This window comes from Lolium rigidum, chromosome 4 (assembly GCF_022539505.1).
Source record: "Lolium rigidum isolate FL_2022 chromosome 4, APGP_CSIRO_Lrig_0.1, whole genome shotgun sequence".
NCBI classification, from domain to species: domain Eukaryota; kingdom Viridiplantae; phylum Streptophyta; class Magnoliopsida; order Poales; family Poaceae; genus Lolium; species Lolium rigidum.
The window spans coordinates 213,875,178-213,888,999 of record NC_061511.1 but is presented as its reverse complement, the minus strand read 5'-3'; positions in this window follow the sequence as shown (position 1 = coordinate 213,888,999).

The window sequence follows — 13,822 nt, the reverse complement described above, 5'->3', positions numbered from 1 at the left end:
AATAGGTTAGTTCCACAAAATGCACGAATATGACATAAAGTGTGCATAAAACATGTAGGTATCATCAATAATATGGCATAGAACATAAGAAATTATCGATACGTCGGAGACGTATCAAGCATCCCCAAGCTTAGTTCTACTCGTCCCGAGCGGGTAAAACGATAACAAAGATAATTTCGAAGTGACATGCCATCATAACCTTGATCATACTATTTGTAAACATATGTAGTGGATGCAGCGATCAAAACAATGGTAATGACATGAGTAAACAAGTGAATCATAAAGCAAAGACTTTTCATGAATAGTACTTCAAGACAAGCATCAATAAGTCTTGCATAAGAGTTAACTCATAAAGCAATAAATCAAAGTAAAGGCACTCGAAGCAACACAAAGGAAGATTAAGTTTCAGCGGTTGCTTTCAACTTGTAACATGTATATCTCATGGATAATTGTCAACATAGAGTAATATAACAAGTACAATATGCAAGTATGTAGGAATCAATGCACAGTTCACACAAGTGTTTGCTTCTTGAGGTGGAGAGAGATAGGTGAACTGACTCAACATAAAAGTAAAGAGAATGGTCGTTCAAAGAGGAAAGCATCGATTGCTATATTTGTGCTAGAGCTTTTATTTTGAAAACATGAAACAATTTTGTCAACGGTAGTAATAAAGCATATGAGTTATGAAAGTTATATCTTACAAGTTGCAAGCCTCATGCATAGTATACTAATAGTGCCCGCACCTTGTCCTAATTAGCTTGGACTACCGGATCTTTGCAATGCACATGTTTTAACCAAGTGTCACAATGGGGTACCTCCATGCCGCCTCGTACAAAGGTCTAAGGAGAAAGCTCGCATTTTGGATTTCTCGCTTTTGATTATTCTCAACTTAGACATCCATACCGGGACAACATGGACAACAGATAATGGACTCCTATTTAATGCATAAGCATGTGGCAACAATTATTATTCTCATATGAGATTGAGGATATATGTCCAAAACCGAAACTTCCACCATGAATCATGGCTTTAGTTAGCGGCCCAATGTTCTTCTCTAACAATATGCATGCTCCAACCATTAAGGTGGTAGATCTCTCTTACTTCGGAAAAGACGGACATGCATAGCAACTCACATGATATTCAACAAAGAATAGTTGATGACGTCCCCGTAAAACATGGTTATCGCACAACAAGCAACTTAATAAGAGATAAAGTGCATAAGTACATATTCAATACCACAATAGTTTTTAAGCTATTTGTCCCATGAGCTATATATTGCAAAGGTGAATGATGGAATTTTAAAGGTAGCACTCAAGCAATTTACTTTGGAATGGCGGATAAATACCATGTAGTAGGTAGGTATGGTGGACACAAATGGCATAGTGGTTGGCTCAAGTATTTTGGATGCATGAGAAGTATTCCCTCTCGATACAAGGTTTAGGCTAGCAAGGTTATTTGAAACAAACACAAGGATGAACGGTGCAGCAAAACTCACATAAAAGACATATTGTAAACATTATAAGACTCTACACCGTCTTCCTTGTTGTTCAAAACTCAATACTAGATATTATCTAGACTCTAGAGAATCCAAATATGCAAACCAAATTAGCAAGCTCTAAGTGTTTCTTCATTAATGGGTGCAAAGTATATGATGCAAGAGCTTAAACATGAGCACAACAATTGCCAAGTATCAAATTATCCAAGACATTTTAGAATTACTACATGTAGCATTTTCCAATTCCAACCATATAACAATTTAACGAAGAAGAAACTTCGCCATGAATACTATGAGTAGAGCCTAAGGACATACTTGTCCATATGCTACAGCGGAGCGTGTCTCTCTCCCATAAAGTGAATGCTAGGATCCATTTTATTCAAACAAAACAAAAAACAAAAACAAACCGACGCTCCAAGCAAAGTGCATAAGATGTGACGGAATAAAAATATAGTTTCAGGGGAGGAACCTGATAATGTTGTCGATGAAGAAGGGGATGCCTTGGGCATCCCCAAGCTTAGACGCTTGAGTATTCTTATAATATGAAGGGGTGAACCACCAGGGCATCCCCAAGCTTAGAGCTTTCACTCTCCTTGATCATATTGCATCATACTCCTCTCTTGATCCTTGAAAACTTCCTCCACACTAAACTCGAAACAACTCATTAGAGGGTTAGTGCACAATAAAAATTAACATGTTCAGAGGTGACACAATCATTCTTAACACTTCTGGACATTGCATAAAGCTACTGGACATTAATGGATCAAAGAAATTCATCCAACATAGCAAAAGAGGCAATGCAAAATAAAAGGCAGAATCTGTCAAAACAGAACAGTCCGTAAAGATGGATTTTATTAGGCCACCAGACTTGCTCAAATGAAAATGCTCAAATTGAATGAAAGTTGCGTACATATCTGAGGATCATGCTCGTAAATTGGCTTAATTGTCTGAGCTACCTACAGGGAGGTAGACCCAGATTCGTGACAGAAAAGAAATCTGGAACTGCGCAGTAATCCAAATCTAGTACTTACTTTACTATCAAAGACTTCACTTGGCACAACAAAACATAAAACTAAGATAAGGAGAGGTTGCTACAGTAGTAAACAACTGCCAAGACACAAATATAAAACAAAAATACTGTAGTAAAAACATGGGTTGTCTCCCATAAGCGCTTTTCTTTAACGCCTTTCGCCTAGGCGCGAAAGTGTAAATCAAGTAACATCGAGAGATGAAGCATCAACATCATAATTTGTTCTAATAATAGAATCATAAGGTAACTTCATTCTCTTTCAAGGGAAGTGTTCCATACCTTTCTTGAGAGGAAATTGATATTTAATATTACCTTCCTTCATATCAATAGTAGCACCAACGGTTCGAAGAAAAGGTCTTCCCAATATAATGGGGCAAGATGCATTGCATTCAATATCCAAGACAACAAAATCAACGGGGACAAGGTTATTGTTAACCATAATATGAACATTATCAACTTTCCCCAAAGGTTTCTTTTTAGCATTATCAGCGAGATTAACATCCAGATAACAGTTTTTCAATGGTGGCAAGTCAAGCATATCATAGACTTTTTTAGGCATAACAGAAATACTTGCACCAAGATCACATAAAGCATTATAATCAAAATCTTTGACTCTCATTTTAATGATGGGCTCCCAACCATCCTCTAGCTTTCTAGGAATAGAAGTTTCAAGTTTTAGTTTCTCTTCTCTAGCTTTTATGAGAGCATTTGTAATATGTTTTGTGAAAGCCAAGTTTACGAGCGCTAGCATTGGGACTCTTAGCAAGTTTTTGCAAGAACTTTATAACTTCAGAGATGTGGCAATCATCAAAATCTAAATCATTACAATCTAAAGCAATGGGATTATCATCCCCAAGGTTGGAAAAAATTTCAGCAGTTTTATCACAAGCAGTTTCAGCAGTTTTAGCAGTTTCAGGTATTTTTGCGCGCTTTGCACTAGGAGTAGAAGCATTGCCAACACCAATTATTTTACCATTGATAGTAGGAGGTGCAGAAACATGTGAATCATTAGCATTGCTAGTGCTGGTAATAGTCCAAACTTTGGCTACATTTTTCTCTTTAGCTAGTTTTTCATTTTCTTCTCTATCCCACCTAGCACGCAGTTCAGCCATTAATCTTATATTCTCATTAATTCTAACTTGGATGGCATTTGCTGTAGTAACAATTTTATTTTCAATATCCTCAGGTTTAGCAGCCATTTTATTAATTAAAGAAGATTGTGACGCAGACATGTATGAGATTCGGTCTTCAGCATTTGCAAGTTTAGTTTGCAACCCAGAAATCTCCATATTCAAATTTTCAAGTTGATTTTCTATATTATTCAACAAGGTAGATTGCTCATTCATAGTTTTAGTAAACAATTTATTTTGCTCATATTGTGATTGCATAAAGCTCTTGGTGGATCTTTCAATTTCTAACATCTTTTCCTCATTAGGCGAAACATATCTACCATAAGAATTACCATTAGCAGGATATGGCCTAGGATTTTGAGCAACCAATGAAGCTAACGGAACATTATTAGGATCAACATTAGTCCTACCATTCATAAGCATAGACATAATAGCATCAATCTTATCACTCAAGGAAGAGGTTTCTTCAACAGAATTTACCTTCTTACCTTGTGGAGCTCTTTCCGTGTGCCATTCAGAGTAATTAACCATCATATTATCAAGAAGCTTTGTTGCTTCACCAAGAGTGATGGACATAAAGGTACCTCCAGCAGCTGAATCCAATAAATTCCGCGAAGAAAAATTTAGTCCTGCATAGAAGGTTTGGATGATCACCCAAGTAGTCAGTCCATGGGTTGGGCAATTTTTAACCAGAGATTTCATTCTTTCCCAAGCTTGAGCAACATGTTCATTATCCAATTGTTTAAAATTCATTATGCTACTCCTCAAAGATATAATTTTAGCAGGGGGATAATATCTACCAATAAAAGCATCCTTGCATTTAGTCCAGGAATCAATACTATTCTTAGGCAGAGATAGCAACCAATCTTTAGCTCTTCCTCTTAATGAGAAAGGGAACAATTTTAATTTTATAATGTCACCATCTACATCTTTATATTTTTGCATTTCACATAGTTCAACAAAATTATTGAGATGGGCAGCAGCATCATCGGAACTAACACTCAGAAAATTGCTCTCGCATAACAAGATTAAGTAAAGCGGGTTTAATTTCAAAGAATTCTCGCTGTAGTAGCAGGTGGAGCAATAGGTGTGCATAGGAAATCATTATTATTTGTGCTAGTGAAGTCACACAACTTAGTATTTTCGGGGGTGGCCATTTTAGCAGTAGTAAATAAAGCAAACTAGATAAAGTAAATGCAAGTAAACTAATTTTTTGTGTTTTTGATATAGAGTGTAAGACAGTAAATAAAGTAAAACTAGCAACTAATTTTTTTGTGTTTTGATATAATGCAGCAAACAAAGTAGTAAATAAAATAAAGCAAGACAAAAACAAAGTAAAGAGGTTGAGAAGTGGAGACTCCCCTTGCAGCGGGTCTTGATCTCCCCGGCGACGGCGCCGGAAAAAGAGCTTGATGGCGTGTATTTCACACGTTCGTTGGGCAACCCCAAGAGGAAGGTATGATGCGCACAGCAGCAAGTTTTCCCTCAGAAAGAAACCAAGGTTTATCGAACCAGGAGGAGCCAAGAAGCACGTTGAAGGTTGATGGCGGCGGGATGTAGTGCGGCGCAACACCAGGGATTCCAGCGCCAACGTGGAACCTGCACAACACAACCAAAGTACTTTGCCCCAACGAAACAGTGAGGTTGTCAATCTCACCGGCTTGCTGTAACAAAGGATTAACCGAATTGTGTGGAAGATGATTGTTTGCAGAGAAAACAGTAAAAACAAGTATTGCAACAGATTTGTATTTCAGTATTAAAAGAATGGACCGGGGTCCACAGTTCACTAGAGGTGTCTCTCCCATAAGATAAAAGCATGTTGGGTGAACAAATTATAGTCGGGCAATTGACAAATAGAGAGGGCATAACAATGCACATACATGTCATGATAAGTACGAGTGAGATTTAATTGGGCATTACGACAAAGTACATAGACCGCCATCCAACCGCATCTATGCCTAAAAAGTCCACCTTCAGAGTTATCGTCCGAACCCCTTCCAAGTATTAAGTTGCAAAGCAACGGACAATTGCATTAAGTATGGTGCGTAATGTAATCAATAACTACATCCTCGGACATAGCATCAATGTTTTATCCCTAGTGGCAACAAGCACAACACAACCTTAGAACTTTCTCGTCATCGTCCCGGTGTCAATGCAGGCATGAACCCACTATCGAGCATAAATACTCCCTCTTGGAGTTACTAGCATCAACTTGGCCAGAGCCTCTACTAATAACGGAGAGCATGCAAGATCATAAACAACACATATGTAATAACTTGATAATTAACATAACATGGTATTCTCTATCCATCGGATCCCGACAAACACAACATAGAGTATGACAGATAGATGATCTTGATCATGTTAGGCAGCTCACAAGATCCAACAATGAAGCACAATGAGGAGAAGACAACCATCTAGCTACTGCTATGGACCCATAGTCTAGGGGTGAACTACTCACTCATCACTCCGGAGGCGACCATGGCGGTGTAGAGTCCTCCGGGAGATGAATCCCCTCTCCGGCAGGGTGCCGGAGGAGATCTCCAGAATCCCCCGAGATGGGATTGGCGGCGGCGTCTCTGGAAGGTTTTCCGTATCATGGTTTTTTCGCATCAGGGGTTTCGCGACGGAGGCTTTAAGTAGGCGGAAGGGCAGAGTCGGGGGGCTGACGAGGGGCCCACACCACAGGGCGGCGCGGGCCCCCCCTTGGCCGCGCCGCCTTGTGGTTTGGCCACCTCGTGGCCCCACTTCGTATGCTCTTTGGTCTTCGTTTCGTCCAATTCCGAGAATATTTCGTTACTAGGATTTCTGAAACCAAAAACAGCAGAAAACAGCAACTGGCACTTCGGCATCTTGTTAATAGGTTAGTTCCACAAAATGCACGAATATGACATAAAGTGTGCATAAAACATGTAGGTATCATCAATAATATGGCATAGAACATAAGAAATTATCGATACGTCGGAGACGTATCAGTGAACTGACTCAACATAAAAGTAAAAAGAATGGTCCTTCAAAGAGGAAAGCATCGATTGCTATATTTGTGCTAGAGCTTTTATTTTGAAAACATGAAACAATTTTGTCAACGGTAGTAATAAAGCATATGAGTTATGTAAATTATATCTTACAAGTTGCAAGCCTCATGCATAGTATACTAATAGTGCCCGCACCTTGTCCTAATTAGCTTGGACTACCGGATCATCACAATACACATGTTTTAACCAAGTGTCACAAAGGGGTACCTTCATGCCGCCTGTACAAAGGTCTAAGGAGAAAGCTCGCATTTTTGATTTCTCGCTTTTTATTATTCTCAACTTAGACATCCATACCGGGACAACATGGACAACAGATAATGGACTCCTCTTTAATGCATAAGCATGTGGCAACAATTATTATTCTCATATGAGATTGAGGATTTATGTCCAAAACTGAAACTTCCACCATGAATCATGGCTTTAGTTAGCGGCCCAATGTTCTTCTCTAACAATATGCATGCTCCAACCATTAAGGTGGTAGATCTCTCTTACTTCAGACAAGACGGACATGCATAGCAACTCACATGATATTCAACAAAGAGTAGTTGATGGCGTCCCCAGAAACATGGTTATTGCACAACAAGCAACTTAATAAGAGATAAAGTGCATAAGTACATATTCAATTCCACAATAGTTTTTAAGCTATTTGTCCCATGAGCTATATATTGCAAAGGCGAATGATGGAATTTAAAGGTAGCACTCAAGCAATTTACTTTGGAATGGCGGATAAATACCATGTAGTAGGTAGGTATGGTGGACACAAATGGCATAGTGGTTGGCTCAAGTATTTTGGATGCATGAGAAGTATTCCCTCTCGATACAAGGTTTAGGCTAGCAAGGTTATTTGAAACAAACACAAGGATGAACGGTGCAGCAAAACTCACATAAAAGACATATTGTAAACATTATAAGAATCTACACCGTCTTCCTTGTTGTTCAAAACTCAATACTAGATATTATCTAGACTCTAGAGAAACCAAATATGCAAACCAAATTAGCAAGCTCTAAGTGTTTCTTCATTAATGGGTGCAAAGTACATGATGCAAGAGCTTAAACATGAGCACAACAATTGCCAAGTATCAAATTATCCAAGACATTTTAGAGTTACTACATGTAGTATTTTCCAATTCCAACCATATAACAATTTAACGAAGAAGAAACTTCGCCATGAATACTATGAGTAGAGCCTAAGGACATACTTGTCCATATGCTACAGCGGAGCGTGTCTCTCTCCCACAAAGTGAATGCTAGGATCCATTTTATTCAAACAAAACAAAAACAAAAACAAACCGACGCTCCAAGCAAAGTGCATAAGATGTGACAGAATAAAAATATAGTTTCGGGGAGGAACCCGATAATGTTGTCGATGAAGAAGGGGATGCCTTGGGCATCCCCAAGCTTAGACGCTTGAGTCTTCTTAGAATATGCAGGGGTGAACCACCGGGGCATCCCCAAGCTTAGAGCTTTCACTCTCTTTGATCATATTGCATCATACTCCTCTCTTGATCCTTGAAAACTTCCTCCACACCAAACTCGAAACAACTCATTAGAGGGTTAGTGCACAATAAAAATTAACATGTTCAGAGGTGACACAATCATTCTTAACACTTCTGGACATTGCATAAAGCTACTGGACATTAATGGATCAAAGAAATTCATCCAACATAGCAAAAGAGGCAATGCGAAATAAAAAGCAGAATCTGTCAAAACAGAACAGTCCGTAAAGATGGATTTTATTAGGGCACCAGACTTGATCAAATGAAAATTCCCAAATTGAATGAAAATTGCGTACATATCTGAGGATCACTCACGTAAATTGGCTTAATTTTCTGAGTTACCTACAGAGAATTAGACCCATATTCGTGACAGCAAAGAAATCTGTTTCTGCGCAGTAATCCAAATCTAGTATTTACTTTACTATCAAAGACTTTACTTGGCACAACAAAACTCAAAACTAAGATAAGGAGAGGTTGCTACAGTAGTAAACAACTTCCAAGACTCAAATATAAAACAAAAAATACTGTAGTAAAAACATGGGTTGTCTCCCATAAGCGCTTTTCTTTAACGCCTTTCGGCTAGGCGCAGAAAGTGTATATCAAGTAACATCGAGAGATGAAGCATCAACATCATAATTTGTTCTAATAATAGAATCATAAGGTAACTTCATTCTCTTTCTAGGGAAGTGTTCCATACCTTTCTTGAGAGGAAATTGATATTTAATATTACCTTCCTTCATATCAATAGTAGCACCAATGGTTCGAAGAAAAGGTCTTCCCAATATAATGGGGCAAGATGCATTGCATTTAATATCCAAGACAACAAAATCAACGGGGACAAGGTTATTGTTAACCATAATATGAACATTATCAACTTTCCCCAAAGGTTTCCTTTTAGCATTATCAGCGAGATTAACATCCAGATAACAGTTTTTCAATGGTGGCAAGTCAAGCATATCATAGACTTTCTTAGGCATAACATAAATACTTGCACCAAGATCACATAAAGCATTACAATCAAAATCTTTGACTCTCATTTTAATGATGGGGTCCCAACCATCCTCTAGCTTTCTAGGAATAGAAGTTTCAAGTTTTAGTTTCTCTTCTCTAGCTTTTATGAGAGCATTTGTAATATGTTTTGTGAAAGCCAAATTTACAGCGCTAGCATTGGGACTCTTAGCAAGTTTTTGTAAGAACTTTATAACTTCAGAGATGTGGCAATCATCAAAATCTAAATCATTACAATCTAAAGCAATGGGATTATCATCCCCAAGGTTGGAAAAAAATTCAGCAGTTTTATCACAGGCAGTTTCAGCAGTTTTAGCAGTTTCAGGTAATTTTGCATGCTTTGCACTAGGAGTAGAAACATTGCCAACACCAATTATTTTATTATTGATAGTAGGAGGTGCAGCAACATGTGAATCATTAGCATTGCTAGTGGTGGTAATAGTCCAAACTTTAGCTACATTTTTCTCTTTAGCTAGTTTTTCATTTTCTTCTCTATCCCACCTAGCACGCAGTTCAGCCATTAATCTTATATTCTCATTAATTCTAACTTGGATGGCATTTGCTGTAGTAACAATTTTATTTTCAATATCCCTACTAGGCATAACTTTCGATTTCAAAAGATCAACATCAGAGGCAAGACTATCAACCTTAGAAGCAAGAATATCAATTTTATTGAGCTTTTCCTCAACAGATTTGTTAAAGGCAGTTTGTGTACTAATAAATTCTTTAAGCATATATTCAAGTCCAGGGGTGTATTCCTATTATTGTTGTAAGAATTCCCATAAGAATTAGCATAACCGTTACCATTATTATAAGGATATGGCCTATAGTTATTACTAGAATTGTTCCGATAAGCATTGTTGTTGAAATTATTATTTTTAATGAAGTTTACATCAACATGTTCCAATGAAGCTAACGGAACATTATTAGGATCAACATTAGTCCTATCATTCGCAAGCATAGACATAATAGCATCAACCTTATCATTCAAGGAAGAGGATTCTTCAACAGAATTTACCTTATTACCTTGTGGAGCTCTTTCCGTGTGCCATTCAGAGTAATTAACCATCATATTATCAAGGAGCTTTGTTGCTTAACCAAGAGTGATGGACATAAAGGTACCTCCAGCAGCTGAATCCAATAAATTCCACGAAGAAAAATTTAGTCCTGCATAGAAGGTTTGGATGATCATCCAAGTAGTCAGTCCATGGGTTGGGCAATTTTTAACCAAAGATTTCATTCTTTCCCAAGCTTGAGCAACATGTTCATTATCCAATTGTTTAAAATTCATTATGCTACTCCTCAAAGATATAATTTTAGCAGGGGGATAATATCTACCAATAAAAGCATCCTTGCATTTAGTCCAGGAATCAATACTATTCTTAGGCAGAGATAGCAACCAATCTTTAGCTCTTCCTCTTAATGAGAAAGGAAACAATTTTAATTTTATAATGTCACCATCTACATCTTTATACTTTTGCATTTCACACAATTCAACAAAATTATTGAGATGGGCAGCAGCATCATCAGAACTAACACCAGAAAATTGCTCTCGCATAACAAGATTCAGTAATTAAAGCAGGTTTAATTTCAAAGAATTCTGCTGTAGTAGCAGGTGGAGCAATAGGTGTGCATAGGAAATCATTATTATTTGTGGTTGTGAAGTCACACAACTTAGTATTTTCAGGGGTGGCCATTTTAGCAGTAGTAAATAAAGCAAACTAGATAAAGTAAATGCAAGTAACTAATTTTTTTGTGTTTTTGATATAGCAAACAAGACAATAAATGAAGTAAAGCTAGCAACTAATTTTTTTGTGTTTTGATATAATGCAGCAAACAAAGTAGTAAATAAAATAAAGCAAGACAAAAACAAAGTAAAGAGGTTGGGAAGTGGAGACTCCCCTTGCAGCGTGTCTTGATCTCCCCGGCAACGGCGCCAGAAAATATGCTGTTGACGTGGGAGTTGAAAATCTTGGTGATGTAACTTTTCTTCGTTCCCCGGCAACGGCGCCAGAAAATATGCTTGATGGCGTGTATTTCACACGTTCGTTGGGAACCCCAAGAGGAAGGTATGATGCGCACAGCAGCAAGTTTTCCCTCAGAAAGAAACCAAAGGTTTATCGAACCAGGAGGAGCCAAGAAGCACGTTGAAGGTTGATGGCGGCGGGATGTAGTGCGGCGCAACACCAGGGATTCCGGCGCCAACGTGGAACCCGCACAACACAACCAAAGTACTTTGCCGCAATGAAACAGTGAGGTTGTCAATCTCACCGGCTTGCTGTAACCGTATTGTGTGGAAGATGATTGTTTGCAGAGAACAGTAAAGAACAAGTATTGCAGACAGATTTGTATTTCAAGTATTAAAGAATGGACCGGGGTCCACAGTTCACTAGAGGTGTCTCTCCCATAAGATAAAAGCATGTTGGGTGAACAAATTACAGTCGGGCAATTGACAAATAGAGAGGGCATAACAATGCACATACATGTCATGATAAATATAGTGACATTTAATTGGGCATTACGACAAAGTACATAGACCGCCATCCAACTGCATCTATGCCTAAAAAGTCCACCTTCAGGTTATCATCCGAACCCCTTCCAAGTATTAAGTTGCAAAGCAACAGACAATTGCATTAAGTATGGTGCGTAATGTAATCAATAACTACATCCTCGGACATAGCATCAATGTTTTATCCCTAGTGGCAACAACGACAACACAACCTTAGAACTTTCCGTCACTCGTCCCAGGTGTCAATGCGGGCATGAACCCACTATCGAGCATAAATACTCCCTCTTGGAGTTACTAGCATCAACTTGGCCGAGCCTCTACTAATAACGGAGAGCATGCAAGATCATAAACAACACATAGGTAATAACTTGATAATTAACATAACATGGTATTCTCTATCCATCGGATCCCGACAAACACAACATATAGCATTACGGATAGATGATCTTGATCATGTTAGGCAGCTCACAAGATCCAACAATGAAGCACAATGAGGAGAAGACAACCATCTAGCTACTCGCTATGGACCCATAGTCCAGGGGTGAACTACTCACTCATCACTCCGGAGGCGACCATGGCGGTGTAGAGTCCTCCGGGAGATGAATCCCCTCTCCGGCAGGGTGCCGGAGGAGATCTCCAGAATCCCCCGAGATGGGATTGGCGGCGGCGGCGTCTCTAGAAGGTTTTCCGTATCGTGGTTCTTCGCCTCGGGGTTTTCGCGACGGAGGCTTTAAGTAGGTGGAAGGGCAACGTGGGGGGGCCACACGAGGGCCCCACACCACAGGTCGGCGCGGCCAAGGCCTGGGCCGCGCCGCCCTATGGTGGCGGCCCCTCGTGGCCCCACTTCGACTCCTCTTCGGTCTTCTGGAAGCTTCGTGGCAAAATAGGACCGTGGGTTATGATTTCGTCCAATTCCGAGAATATTTCGTTACTAGGATTTCTGAAACCAAAAACAGCAGAAAACAAAGAATCGGCTCTTTGGCATCTTGTTAATATGTTAGTTCCAGAAAATGCACGAATATGACATAAAGTGTGCATAAAACATGTAGGTATCATCAATAATATGGCATAGAACATAAGAAATTATCGATACGTCGGAGGCGTATCAGGCCACGAGGTGGTGACACACCAGGGCGGCGCGGCCTGGCCCTTGGCCGCGCGGCCCGGTTGTGTGGGCCCCTCGCGTCGCCTCTTGACCTGCCCTTCCGCCTACATATAGTCTTCGTCGCGAAACCCCCAGTACCGAGAGCCACGATACGGAAAACCTTCCAGAGACGCCGCCGCCGCCAATCCCATCTCGGGGGATTCACGAGATCGCCTCCGGCACCCTGCCGGAGAGGGGAATCATCTCCCGGAGGACTCTTCACCGCCATGGTCGCCTCCGGAGTGATGAGTGAGTAGTTCACCCCTGGACTATCGGTCCATAGCAGTATCTAGATGGTCGTCTTCTCCTAATGTGCTTCATTGTCGGATCTTGTGAGCTGCCTAACATGATCAAGATCATCTATCTGTAATGCTATATGTTGTGTTTGTCGGGATCCGATGGATAGAGAATACTATGTTATGTTGATTATCAATCTATTACCTATGTGTTGTTTATGATCTTGCATGCTCTCCGTTATTAGTAGAGGCTCTGGCCAAGTTTTTACTCTTAACTCCAAGAGAGAGTATTTATGCTCGATAGTGGGTTCATGCCTCCATTAAATCTGGGACGAGTGACGGAAAGTTCTAAGGTTGTGGATGTGTTGTTGCCACTAGGGATAAAACATTGATGCTATGTCCGAGGATGTAGTTATTGATTACATTACGCACCATACTTAATGCAATTGTCCGTTGTTTGCAACTTAATACCGGAAGGGGTTCGGATGATAACCTGAAGGTGGACTTTTTAGGCATAGATGCATGCTCGGATAGCGGTCTATGTACTTTGTCGTAATGCCAAATTAAATCTCACAATACTCATCATATCATGTATGTGCATGGTCATGCCCTCTCTATTTGTCAATTGCTCGACCGTAATTTGTTCACCCAACATGCTATTTATCTTATGGGAGAGACACCTCTAGTGAACTGTGGACCCCGGTCCATTCTTTTACATTGAATGCAATCTATCGCAATA